The sequence below is a fragment of the Salmo salar genome, chromosome ssa02 (assembly GCF_905237065.1).
Source record: "Salmo salar chromosome ssa02, Ssal_v3.1, whole genome shotgun sequence".
Lineage (NCBI taxonomy): Eukaryota > Metazoa > Chordata > Actinopteri > Salmoniformes > Salmonidae > Salmo > Salmo salar.
In genome coordinates this window covers 56,008,515-56,022,045 of record NC_059443.1, presented here as the reverse complement: position 1 = coordinate 56,022,045, position 13,531 = coordinate 56,008,515, and the positions used below count along the sequence as shown (strand labels likewise).

Here is a 13,531-nt window from a genome sequence, read left to right as displayed (position 1 = left end):
AGTTATGGAAATGAAACAGTTGAAATGGAATTAAGTCATTCAATTGTGTGGTGTTATGTAGGGGATATTATAGGTATTATAGGACTTACCCCGATGACAAAGCGGATTATGTTTTTCTCATCACTTCTTTTGATAGAGTTTAACCTTCTATCACTATCACTGGGATTTCCATCTGTCATTATGACCAGTACTTTAGTTGCATCTGCGGTGGCGCCGGCAGCTTGGTTTTCAAAAATGTTGTTCCTGAAATAGATGTATTCAAACAACAGATCAAGCTATCTTTCTTACACCACAATCCCCTTTGATCAGATTCTGAGTATTCGGTCAGAACTTTGAAAGTAAAACTGATTAATAATGATCAACTGTGACCTACAAGACAAAGTCTATTGCCTTATGTGTGTTGGTTTGTTCAGCCATTTGCTCTTCTTTCCTAAGATTAGTAAAGGCTCTCCCCTCTTGGTAGTCATTGAAATTTGAAAACTGTTCTGGCTGTTGCTGAGAACTGAACCGCTGCGAACTGTGATTTAAAAAAGAGGAAAAGATGACTAATATTGATTTCATACCATACTTTCCATGCAGCAGCGTGGGTATTGCGCATACACTCTTAGAATTAGTGGTGACTCGAGGAACCCTGAAGATCCTCAAGGAACCCCTGGAGTTCCTCAAGGAACCATTGCTAGTCAATGGTTCATATTTGCACCTTCGGTTAGATCAGGGGTTCTTGGAGGAACCTTTAATGGTTCAATGTAGCATTGGGTTCGTGGAGGAACCCTGGAGTGGAGGCGTGGTTTAGTATGGGCGTGGCTTTAAGATACTGTATATATTTTTCTAGGCCACCCGTAAGAGTAAATTTCACTCCTGTTTATCTGTTCTGCTGTATTGTTATCAGCTTTGAAGGTCAAACACAAATATTTTTGTAGTGTCAATGAGGCTTACAGAGGTGTTCCTCAAGAGCAAATGCTCTTCCAAAGTGGGAATAGTTGCCACTTTATTACTATATGTAAACAGATTTGTTAATAGTATTAGCATTATATTGAAATATATACAGTTTAAGTTAAAGTTTACATACAGCTTAGCCAAATACATTTAAACTCATGGTTTCACAATTCCTGACATTTAATCCTTATAACATATCCGGTCTTAGGTCAGTTAGGATCACCACTTTATTTTAAGAATGTGAAATGTCAGAATAACAGTAGAGAATTATTTATTTCAGCTTTTATTTCTTTCATCACATTCCCAGTGGGTCAGAAGTTTACATACACTCAATTAGTATTTGGTAGCATTGCCTTTAAATTGTTTAACTTGGGTCAAACGTTTCAGGGAGCCTTCCACAAGCTTCCCACAATAAGTTGGGTGAATTTTGGCCCATTCCTCCTGACAGAGCTGGTGTAACTGAGTCAGGTTTGTAGGCCTCTTTGCTCGCACACGCTTTTTCAGTTATGCCCACACATTTTCTATAGGATTGAGGTCAGGGCTTTGTGATGGCCACTCCAATACCTTGACTTTGTTGTCCTTAAGCCATTTTGCCACAACTTTGGAAGTATGCTTGGGGTCATTGTCCATTTGGAAGACCCATTTGCGACCAAGCTTTAACTTCCTGGCTGATGTCTTGAGATGTTGCTTCAATATATCCACATAATTTTCCTAATTCATGATGCCATCTAGTTTGTGAAGTGCACCAGTCCCTCCTGCAGCAATGCACCCCCCACAACATGATGCTGCCACTCTCGTGCTTCACGTTTGGGATGGTGTTCTTTGGCTTGCAGGCCTCCCCCTTTTTCCTCCAAACATAACGATAGTCATTATGACCAAACAGTTCTATTTTTGTTTCATCAGACCAGAGGACATTTCTCCAAAAAGTACGATCTTTGTCCCCATGTGCAATTTCAAACCGTAGTCTGGCTTTTTTATGGCGGTTTTGGAGCAGTGGCTTCTTCCTTGCTGAGCGGCCTTTCAGATTATGTCGATATAGGACTCGTTTTACTGTGGATATAGATACTTTTGTACCTGTTTCTTCCAGCATCTTCACAAGATCCTTTGCTGTTGTTCTAGGATTGATTTGCACTTTTCACAGCCAAGTACGTTCATCTCTAGGAGAGAGAACGCGTCTCCTTCCTGAGCAGAATGAAGGCTGCGTGGTCCCATGGTGTTTATACTTGCGTACTATTGTTTGTACAGATGAACGTGGTACCTTCAGGCGTTTGGAAATTGCTTCCATAGGATGAACCAGACTTGTGGAGGTCTACAATTTTTTTTTCTAAAGTCTTGGCTGATTTATTTTGATTTTCCCATGATGTCAAGCAAAGAGGCACTGAGTTTGAAGGTAGGCCTTGAAATACATCCACAGGTGCACCTCCAATTGACTCAAATTATGTCAATTAGCCTATCAGAAGCTTCTAAAGCCATGTAACGGGTTTCGTCGGAAGGAGTGGACCAAAGCGCAGCGTGGTAAGTGCTCATGATTTTATTAACAATGAAACACTCAAACAAAAATAACAAAACGAAAAGCTCACAGTTCTGTCAGGTACAGAAATACAAAACAGAAAACAACTACCCACAAATACAGGTGGGAAAAGGCTGCCTAAGTATGATTCCCAATCAGAGACAACGATAGACTGCTGCCTCTGATTGGGAACCACAAAGAAATAGAGAGCATAGAATGCCCACCCCACATCACACCCTGACCTAACCAAACAGAGAAAAATGGCTCTCTCCGGTCAGGGCGTGACAAGACATGACATAATTTTCTGGAATTTTCCAAGCTGTTTAAAGGCACAGTCAACTTAGTCTATGTAAACTTCTGACCCACTGGAATTGTGACACAGTGAATTATAAGTGAAATAATCTGTCTCTAAACAATTGTTGGAAAAATTACTTGTGTCATGCAAACAGTAGATGTCCTAAACGACTTGACAAAACTATAGTTTGTTAACAGGAAATGTTGAAAGATTAGTTTTAATGACTCCAACCTAAGTGCATGTAAACTTCCGATATAATATATATAAATATTCAAGGATTTCATCTGCAGTGTGAAACTCAAAATGATGACCAAGAATGACATTTATGCTAACGTGGGGCCAAAAAGTGCCTATCTGAAAGCCACGTCTCCAATTGGCCACGCCTCCAATCTGATAGGCTGCCCCCACTACAAATATATTATTGAAAAGGTTCAAAATGTAACTCCTCCCATCAGAAAAAGGTTATGGTTTGAACCTTTACACAGGGGTTCCTCCAAGACCCTTTTAAGAAGATGTTCCTCAAGGAACCTGTTTGAACTGGAAAGGTTCCGCCGGGGTGGCAACTCAAAAGGTTCTTCTAGGCACCTTTACTTCTAAGAGTGTAGATAAACAGATGCATGTTCAGCAACCTCACGAGCATGATTTAAGTTATGAGCTTTAAAATCGAAGAATACCTTGATTGAGGAGTTTTTTAGGGTTGTCATGATATTGTTTATGAAACCTTTGTTCTTATAAAATTCATTCACTGTCATGCTTCCTGATCCGTCAAAGAGGAAAACGAGGTCCACTATTTTCTTAGTACATTCTGTAAGAGAAAGTGAATTACACAAATGTATATGATGTATAACACTCAGTATAGTGTATCATCAACATCCATCTCTACCTTGAGGAGTGTAACAGTCTGTACAGTTTGTTCGGTCTTGAGCACATCTACAGATTCCACCAGATCCATTCTTCTGATATGGCGCACTGACCATTACCCTGTGGGTGAGAAATAACAGTATACACTGACCATTACCCTTTGGAGGAGAAATAACAGTATACACTGACCATTACCCTGGGGAGGAGAAATAACAGTATACACTGACCATTACCCTGTGGGTGAGAAATAACAGTATACACTGACCATTACCCTGTGGGTGAGAAATAACAGTATACACTGACCATTACCCTGTGGAGGAGAAATAACAGTATACACTGTTATGAACAGAGTGGACTAAGTTTTGTAAATTTTTGCCTTGGCCAAAGTTTTAAAAATCGCGTTGTTTAGGAGTGCAAAGTCGAATTGAGTTATTGCACACGCGCATTTCACACAGTAGGCGTTCCCTAACGGAAATATGCAGATGTTTGCTAGAACGGTCCAATAGGATCTCGCTAGCTCGTGCCCACCTCTTTGCTTGTTCTGCCCACTTTGATTAATCTGTTCCTATTGGAAATGACAGGCTGTGGTCTATCTTGTTTTAGTTATACAACTCTTTGGTGACTGTATTGCCTCATCGCTGCAACTCCCGTACGGACTCGGGAGAGGCGAAGGTCGAGAGCCGTGCGTCCTCCGAAACACAACCCTGCCAAACCGCACTGCTTCTTGACCCAATGCACACTTAACCCGGAAGCCAGGCGCACCAATGTGTCGGAGGAAACATTGTACACCTGGCGACCGTGTCAGCATGCATGCTCCCGGCCCGCCACAGGAGTCACTAGAGCGCGATGGGACAAGGACAAAAGTCTGTGCGTGATGACGTAGTGCACATATAAAAACCTAGATCATTTTACTTGTCAAACGGCAGCCAAGCATTGATGAACGTGTCACAAGAATAAGACCCACAGAATTTATTGTAAATGATCATCAAGCTCCTCACCTTGCACTTTCACCACCCTGTGAAGTTCATCATCATTTATTTAATTAGTAGCCTAATTAACGCATGCTTTCCTGGTGAGTTGTAGTGGGAGGACAACACAACATTTTATCGTGTGATTCCAAGTTTACTTCAATATGCTGATTATTATATAAATATTTGCGCATAAAAGCGATTTCTCTCATAATTCATTTTACCCAGATATCAGATATTCCCCACGATTCCCTACAACAAAATTGGCATAATTTACTATGTAATATGTTAGATAATGCTCAGTGAAAATCAGTGCCGGGGCGATTGGGGGGCAATTGCCTCCCTAAATTGACTTTCTTGCTACCCCCAAAACACAATATATCATCTATTTAATATATATTTATTTATATAAATATGAAACATTTTAATTTCCAAATGAATTTGTGGGTTAAAATTACAATGATAAAATCATAGCCAGAATAGATCATTTAGACCCCCCCCCCCCCAATCAAAAGCAATTGAGATCTTAAGGCACCGATGGATATGTTGACATCACGCTTCACTAAAAAACATCACCCACACCAGTATCTACAGCAGGAGTTGCGTGAATTAATTAATTCATGAATCACTGACTGTCCTGTAGCCTACGTTTGCAATCTATCAGTGCAGAAATGTAGGTTAGCAATTTATCACCACCAGCCAATCACACTACACCAGGGCTACAAACTAGCAATTCAAACTTCCAGCCAGTTCTCATTGCCAACGCGGTATCCTATTTTATACTCAGCAAGCAAAACCAAGCTGCTTATCCCCTCGAATATTAGTTGAAAAAAAAAAAAAATATATATATATATATATATATATATATATATATATATATATATATGTGTATGTATGTGTGTGTGTGTGTGTATATGTATATATATATATATATATATATGTGTATATGTATTGCTATTCCTGGGACTCGCATTGAGCTAGGCAACTCATACAAGAGCTAGCTATTAGGAAGAGAGAGAGGAGAGGGTAAGAGAGGCCAGTGGAGATGATGCCAGCGGAGGAGATGTGGGAATTGTGCAGGACAGGAACATTGAAGACAGAGATGTGTTAGAAATGAGGGTTATTCATATATCAATCTATCATTCTTAGGCCTATGCTGCCATACCACCTGACCTGTGCTATGCAAGACAGAGGCAAATAATATCCACTAGAGACAGATTTAGATATCATCATACAGGCCTTCATAATATAGGCCTACAATCACATATTTAATTGAATTTATTTTGGGTAACATACATGTAGAACAAAATGTACAATGTGAACCCAGAGGATATCACTTGAAAGTATTCATTAAAATGCTTTTTTCCAAAGTGGTCTTCGATGGTAAAAACAATAACACATATAATGATTAAAAGGCAAGACAAAATTACAAACGACCATAAATACATTCATTTATATTGACAACCTAAAAAGTGGCACTATTCACTGCACTTTTCCCTAACCGTAAAAATGAACCATATTCATTTGACATTAAAAACAATCTATTCATTGCACATCATACCTATCATTCAAATAAATACACCTGACCAGCAGTAGGGGGCACAAGAGGCAGTGGAGTGGTTTCTCTTACTTAGGCAACCTTGTCCAAATGAAAACCTTTGCCTGCTTTTTAAAGCTATTTCTGCTTTTTCTTTGCTTGATCTCCAAGGGGAAGCTATTCCATAGATAAATGCCTGTATAGCAACACATACTCTTCGCAGTACTGTTTACTCTTGGGATTTTACAATTACTCTGGCATTGTAACTGTTTTGGTTAGAGACCTTATCAACGTGGTTTTTCATATAACCTGGGGCACAATCATTTAAGATGTCAAACATATGATTAAGTTGGTCCACTCTGGACTCCAAAGACAACAAGCCCACCTCCCGGAACTCCTGTAACCCTATGTGGGTCCTCGGGGGAACATTCAGCATATACCGGATAACATTATTTTGCATGACCTGCATTCTCTTTTTCAGATTTTTTGATAGCCCACTATACCAAGCAGAGCAGGCATAATCAAAACAACACTGAATCAAGGTTGAGACAAGCAGTTTGTTAACTTTGATGTTAAAATATTGCGTGTTACGATATAAACATTTAAATTTGTTCACCATTTTGGAAAGAATTTTAGCAGCAATCAAGTCTAAATCAAGATAAGATACACTTGTTTTAGATTCAATCTCCTTGCCTGCACAGTTTACCTTTATCTTGTCAGCCCTAAGCAATCTATGTTTTGTTACAAACAAAATCCATTCAGTTTTTCGGAAATATATTTACAATTTGTTGTCAGTCAACCAATCTCTAACAAAATGCAATTCCTTACTCAGGGTCTCCTCTATGTAAACTGTATCCTTCCCTGATACAAGTATGGCTGAGTCATCAGCATAAAGCAGGAGTTTGCACTTTACTGTATCTGGCATATCATTAACGTATATAATAAATAAGAGAGGCCCTAAAATGGATCCCTGCAGTACTCCACGGGATATTTCTTTGGCCTCTGACAGAACATCACCAACATTACATACTTGTGTTCTGTTGGTCAGATAAGACCTAAACCAATTCAATGCTACATCATTTAGACCCATGCATTTCAGTTTCATCAGGAGAATATCATGGTCCACAGTGTCAAACACTTTCTGCAAGTCTAACATGACCATACCTGTATAGTTCCCTTTCTCACTTTCCTGCTTAATGTGGTCAAAAAGGTGGATAAGGCAAGTATCAGTGGAATGAGCCGTTGTAAAGCCAGATTGGAGTTCATAAAGAAGTTCTCGAGAAGGTATCCCTCAAGTTGATTAAAAACGAATCTCAACAACTTTGGATAAGGTTCTGAGGATCGACACAGGCCTGTAGTTTCCTCCATTTGTTTTACTGCTCTTCTTGTGGAGCGGAACAACCTGGGCTGTTTCGAGATCATTGGGAAATGTACTACTACTAATAGAAAGGTTTACAATATCATTTTAGCATTGATACAAGCACAATCCTTTATGAATCTTGCAGGAAGGTTTTCAGCCCAGTTGCTTTGTTTGTGCTCATCAAGCATAGTAGATTGGACTGGTCCTTAGCACATGTATTGATGCAAGGGACATGTTTGGACCGGAAAAACGTTCTCCATACCGGGGATTAAGGCTGTGTGGCGTTTCTGATTTATTCTGCAATTCATTGTGTACTGACAGTAAATCAACTTTGGATTTGATTATTGTATCAGACCAAGAGAACATCTGACAGTCAGGAGTCTTAAATATTGGTTTTAGTGATCATATGGTAACCTACTGTACCCGTAAGAAATCCAAAATTCTACTTGAGCCATGTAATAACTACATGAAGGTACGGTCTAATGAATCAATAATCAAAGGAAAGTTTTGTAGAAGTACTTGGAATTTTGGATTGGTCTTATGTACTGAACTGTGATGATCAAGCTCGTTTTTGTCTGCACTCGACTCTCTGGCTCCGATGAAACAAATTAGAATCAAACAGTGGTCAAGGAAATGGATCACTTCTGAGATCTTAGACCTCATAAGGAAAAGGGATCGGTACCTGGCCAAATTGAGAAGGAAAAGTCTACAACAAGATTATGATGGTTATATTAACTGTAGAAACCAGGATAGATACACAATTAATACTACATAGACGCTGTTAATGACAACTTACATCAGCCTCAAAATCTGTGGAACATTTTAAAAGACATCGGCTCAAAAACTACCCATAGATTAAAATCCTGTAGTGTTGGCCTGGATATTGATGATGTTAGGCATAGCTCTCTCTCTCCCCCTTCAAACTTTCCTTGTCAATTCATTTGGTAGGCTACATTGTTTTAGCATTATCCAAGGCCTAGGTTTTTATTAGCCAACGTTTTTAGGAAAGGAGAAATTTGATTTGCTGTTGTGTGTTTGAAATGCGCTGGTGGCTTTAAATGGTGGGTCCTTTTGACGGATATGCGTGTGAGTTTGCTTATTCTCTCTATGTCCATTCAGAAAGTTTCCTAAAGTAAATTAATTAGTTTCTGTTGTTGCGCATTGTGATGAGACTGTATTTATCCATTGGGCTGGCACATTGTCTGGATAACCCAGGTTAGCCTATACGTGTCACCATTTTACCTGGGCTTCTCCCAAATCGTTACAACATGGCACTAATTCAGAACGAATTACATTTAGGCTAACAGTTGGTTAAATACATTCTTGCCCTGGGTCCCATAATTGGTTAGTCCAGCCCAAATAAATGGCTCTGGTCCAGTGTGTGTTGGAACCTTCATTGTTAATGCTTTGCTTATTGGTTATGTGGTGTCTTGTGTCTTGTGACGGCCGGCCACCCAACAACCTGCCCACTTGACCCTATCCCCTCCTCTCTTCTCCAGACCATTTCCGGAGACCTTCTCCCCTACCTCACCTCGCTCATCAACTCATCCTTGACCGCTGGCTACGTCCCTTCCGTCTTCAAGAGAGCGAGAGTTGCACCCCTTCTGAAAAAACCTACACTCAATCCCTCCCATGTCAACAACTACAGACCAGTATCCCTTCTTTCTTTTCTCTCTAAAACTCTTGAACGTGCCGTCCTTGGCCAGCTCTCCTGCTATCTCTATCAGAATGACCTTCTTGATCCTAATCAGTCAGGTTTCAAGACTGGGCATTCAACTGAGACTGCTCTTCTCTGTGTCACGGAGGCTCTCCGCACTGCTAAAGCTAACTCTCTCTCCTCTGCTCTCATCCTTCTAGACCTATCTGCTGCCTTTGATACTGTGAACCATCAGATCCTCCTCTCCACCCTCTCCGAGTTGGGCATCTCCGGCGCGGCCCACGCTTGGATTGCGTCCTACCTGACAGGTCGCTCCTACCAGGTGGCGTGGCGAGAATCTGTCTCCGCACCACGCGCTCTCACCACTGGTGTCCCCCAGGGCTCTGTTCTAGGCCCTCTCCTATTCTCGCTATACACCAAGTCACTTGGCTCTGTCATATCCTCACATGGTCTCTCCTATCATTGCTATGCAGACGACACACAATTAATCTTCTCCTTTCCCCCTTCTGATAACCAGGTGGCGAATCGCATCTCTGCATGTCTGGCAGACATATCAGTGTGGATGACGGATCACCACCTCAAGCTGAACCTCGGCAAGACGGAGCTGCTCTTCCTCCCGGGGAAGGACTGCCCGTTCCATGATCTCGCCATCACGGTTGACAACTCCCTTGTGTCCTCCTCCCAGAGTGCTAAGAACCTTGGCGTGATCCTTGACAACACCCTATCGTTCTCCACTAACATCAAGGCGGTGACCCGATCCTGTAGGTTCATGCTCTACAACATTCGCAGAGTACGACCCTGCCTCACACAGGAAGCGGCGCAGGTCCTAATCCAGGCACTTGTCATCTCCCGTCTGGATTACTGCAACTCGCTGTTGGCTGGGCTCCCTGCCTGTGCCATTAAACCCCTACAACTCATCCAGAACGCCGCAGCCCGTCTGGTGTTCAACCTTCCCAAGTTCTCTCACGTCACCCCGCTCCTCCGCTCTCTCCACTGGCTTCCAGTTGAAGCTCGCATCCGCTATAAGACCATGGTGCTTGCCTACGGAGCTGTGAGGGGAACGGCACCTCCATACCTTCAGGCTCTGATCAGGCCCTACACCCAAACAAGGGCACTGCGTTCATCCACCTCTGGCCTGCTGGCCCCCCTACCTCTGAGGAAGCACGGTTCCCGCTCAGCCCAGTCCAAACTGTTCGCTGCTCTGGCACCCCAATGGTGGAACAAGCTCACTCACGACGCCAGGACAGCGGAGTCAATCACCACCTTCCGGAGACACCTGAAACCCCACCTCTTTAAGGAATACCTGGGATAGGATAAAGTAATCCTTCTAACCCCCCCCCCCCCCTTAAAAGATTTAGATGCACTATTGTAAAGTGGTTGTTCCACTGGATATCATAAGGTGAATGCACCAATTTGTAAGTCGCTCTGGATAAGAGTGTCTGCTAAATGACTTAAATGTAAATGTAAAATGTAAATGGTGTATTGCCACAGAATCATGTTGGTGGAAGATTCGTGGCATATATTATATATAGCCTAACTGTAAATAGAGCATCAAAGAGTGGCCTCCTTTGAAGAAAAAAATGACCTGCAGCTGATCATAGTCTGGCACCAGCGCTGGTGTAAACAAGGTTCAGTCTATAATAGGTGCACATGGATGAGAAGGTGCACAAATGTAATTTGAGGAATCATCATTTCAACATATTTGAGTAAACATGGGTGTGCTTGGTGTGTTCAGACAGAACTGCCCTCAAAAAGGTAATGCATCTTCAACATTGTAAATAACTTCTTTATGACTTTTTCACTATGAAAAATGTGTCCAATAGTTAATGCTCATCATTGACTATCTCAAAAACATGAATGCGTTATAAAGTGTTATCTAGGTTTAAAAGATGAAGTGACCTATGGTTCCAACCAACTATTGCCTCAAAACCCAAAACGTTTTTGGTGGAAGTGGGTTACTGTTATTGATGTAAAACGACAAGTAAAGATATGACTAGTTCTGTAAATTAAATTTAGAGCATTAGATTTGATTGGGATCCCCATTAGCCTACACTAATGGCGATATTAGAGACATTTGACATAAATGATCCCTGTGCAAGTTAAGCATCCATTTGAAAACATATCCTCCTCTACTTCAACTATACTTATTGGTTACAATGGTGTGAACGGTTCAACATACTTCAGTATTTCACACTCAGGAATAGCTCCCCAAAAAATAAACTGTAATTTAAAACGTGTAATATTGAAAGTAATTTACTTGTTTTTACTATTTGAGCTAATGATGTTTTTCCAACCCCTTTAATATGTAATTGAATATTAAGTTGAGTGAAATCCTGATAGTCAGCGCTTACCCATGGCTGCCATGCAGGTGAATAGGCAGAGGGGTCCCTGCCTGGACATCTTCTCCCTCACTTTGTTCACTAGCATGCAGTGAGGAAAATATTGCAACACTCAACCTTTGCAAATGAAACTTACTCGTCTTCCTGCACTTTGTTTCCTGGATGCCTCTTCTTATATGAGGCGTCTCCACCCCCAAAAGCAGCTGTGGTAGTTCACTATCATTTGGGTGAGAATGTGGATGTACATTGCCTTCAGAAAGTATTTACACCCTTGACTTTTTTCACATTTTTTTTTTACTGGCATACATACAATACCACATAATGAGTATGGTTACATGCACACAATAATTTGATTATTGTGGATATTCAGATTAAGATAACAGTTTGATTAAAACATGTACATGCTTTGCAAGAATAACAATTTCCTTAATAATCCTGTTAAATGGATCCATCTGAAATTAGGCTACCTTATGGCACTCTGATAAATGCAGAACATCACCAATCAAATTAAACATTCTTCCACAGCGTCCATGTTATTTTTGGGAAGCATATTTGATTATGAATTCGAACATATAAAGTTAATGTGAAAATTAATTAAAAATGAAAAGCTGAAATGTCTTGAGTCAGTAAGGATTCAACCCCTTTGTTGTGGCAAGCGTAAATGTGCTTTAAAATTTGCTTAAAAAGTCACATAATAAGTTGCATGGAATAATAGTGTTCAACATCATTTTTGAGTGACTATCTCATCTCTGTACCCCACACATACAATTATCTGTAAGGTCTCTCAGTCAAGCAACACAGATTCAACCACCGGTGTCACGTCCTGACCATAGTAAGTTGTTATTTTCTATAGTAGAGTGGTCAGGGCGTAACAAGGGTGTTTTGGGTGGTTGTTCTATGTTTTCTATTTCTATGTTTAAGTTCTAGTTTTTCTATTTCTATGTTGGGATTGTTTGGGTTGATCTCTAATTGGAGGCAGCTGATCCTCGTTGCCTCTGATTAGAGATCATATTTAAGTAGGGGTTTTTCTCTTCCTGTTTTGTGGGTTATTATCTTTAGTGTAGTGTGTTTTCATCTCTGCGTCACGGTTTGTTGTTGTGTATTCAAGTGTTTTTCGTGTATTGCATTTAGTTTCACAATAAAGAAAGTATGTGGAACTACGAACACGCTGCATTTTGGTCCGATCCTTCAAAGAGCCGTGACAACCAGAGAGGTTTTACAATGCCTCACAAAGAAGGCCAGCTATTGGTAGATGGGTAAACATGAAACAAAAAGCAGATACTAAATAACCCTTTGAGCACGGTGAAGTTATTACTTACACTTTGGATGGTGTATCAATACACCCAGTCTCTACAAAGATACAAGCGTCATTCCTAACTCAGTTGCCGGAGGACAAAGAAATCACTCAGAGATTTCAGCATGACTTTAAAACAGTTACAGAGTTTATTGGCTGTGATTCCAAAACATGCATCCTGTTAGCAACACGGCACTAAAGTAATACTGCAAAAGATGTGGCAAATCAATTAACTTTTTGTCCTGAATACAAAGTGTTATGTTTGAGGCAAATCCAATACAACACATTACTGAGTACCACTCTCCATATTTTCAAGCATAGTGGTGGCTGCATCATGTTATGGGTATGTTTATAATCATTAAGGTCTGGGGAGTTTTTCAGGATAAAAAGTACAGGCAAACTCCTAGAGGAAAACCTGGTTCAGTCTGCTTTCTACCAGACACTGGGAGATGAATTCACCTTTCAGCAGGACAATAACCTAAAACACAAGGCCAAATCTACACTGGAGTTGCTTACCAAGAAGACAGTGAATGTTCCTGAGTGGCTGAGTTACTGTTTTGACTAAAAGATCCGAGAACGGTTGTCTAGCAATGACCAACAACCAATTTGACAGAGCCTGAAGAATTTAGAAAATAATAATGGGAAAATGTTGCACAATCCAGGTGTGGAAAGCTATTTAGAAACATACCCAGAAAGACTCACAGCTGTAATCGCTGATTCTAACATGTATTGACTCAAGATGGAATACTATTCTAATCAAGATATATTAGTGTT

The 13,531-nt window shown here is 40.7% G+C and overlaps 1 pseudogene; it reads right to left on the bottom strand.

The window, feature by feature from the left end:
- Nucleotides 1-11,618, bottom strand: part of LOC106588085 (integrin alpha-X-like) — a 35,242-nt pseudogene extending 23,624 nt beyond the window's left edge.
- Nucleotides 11,619-13,531: the final 1,913 nt, after the last annotated feature.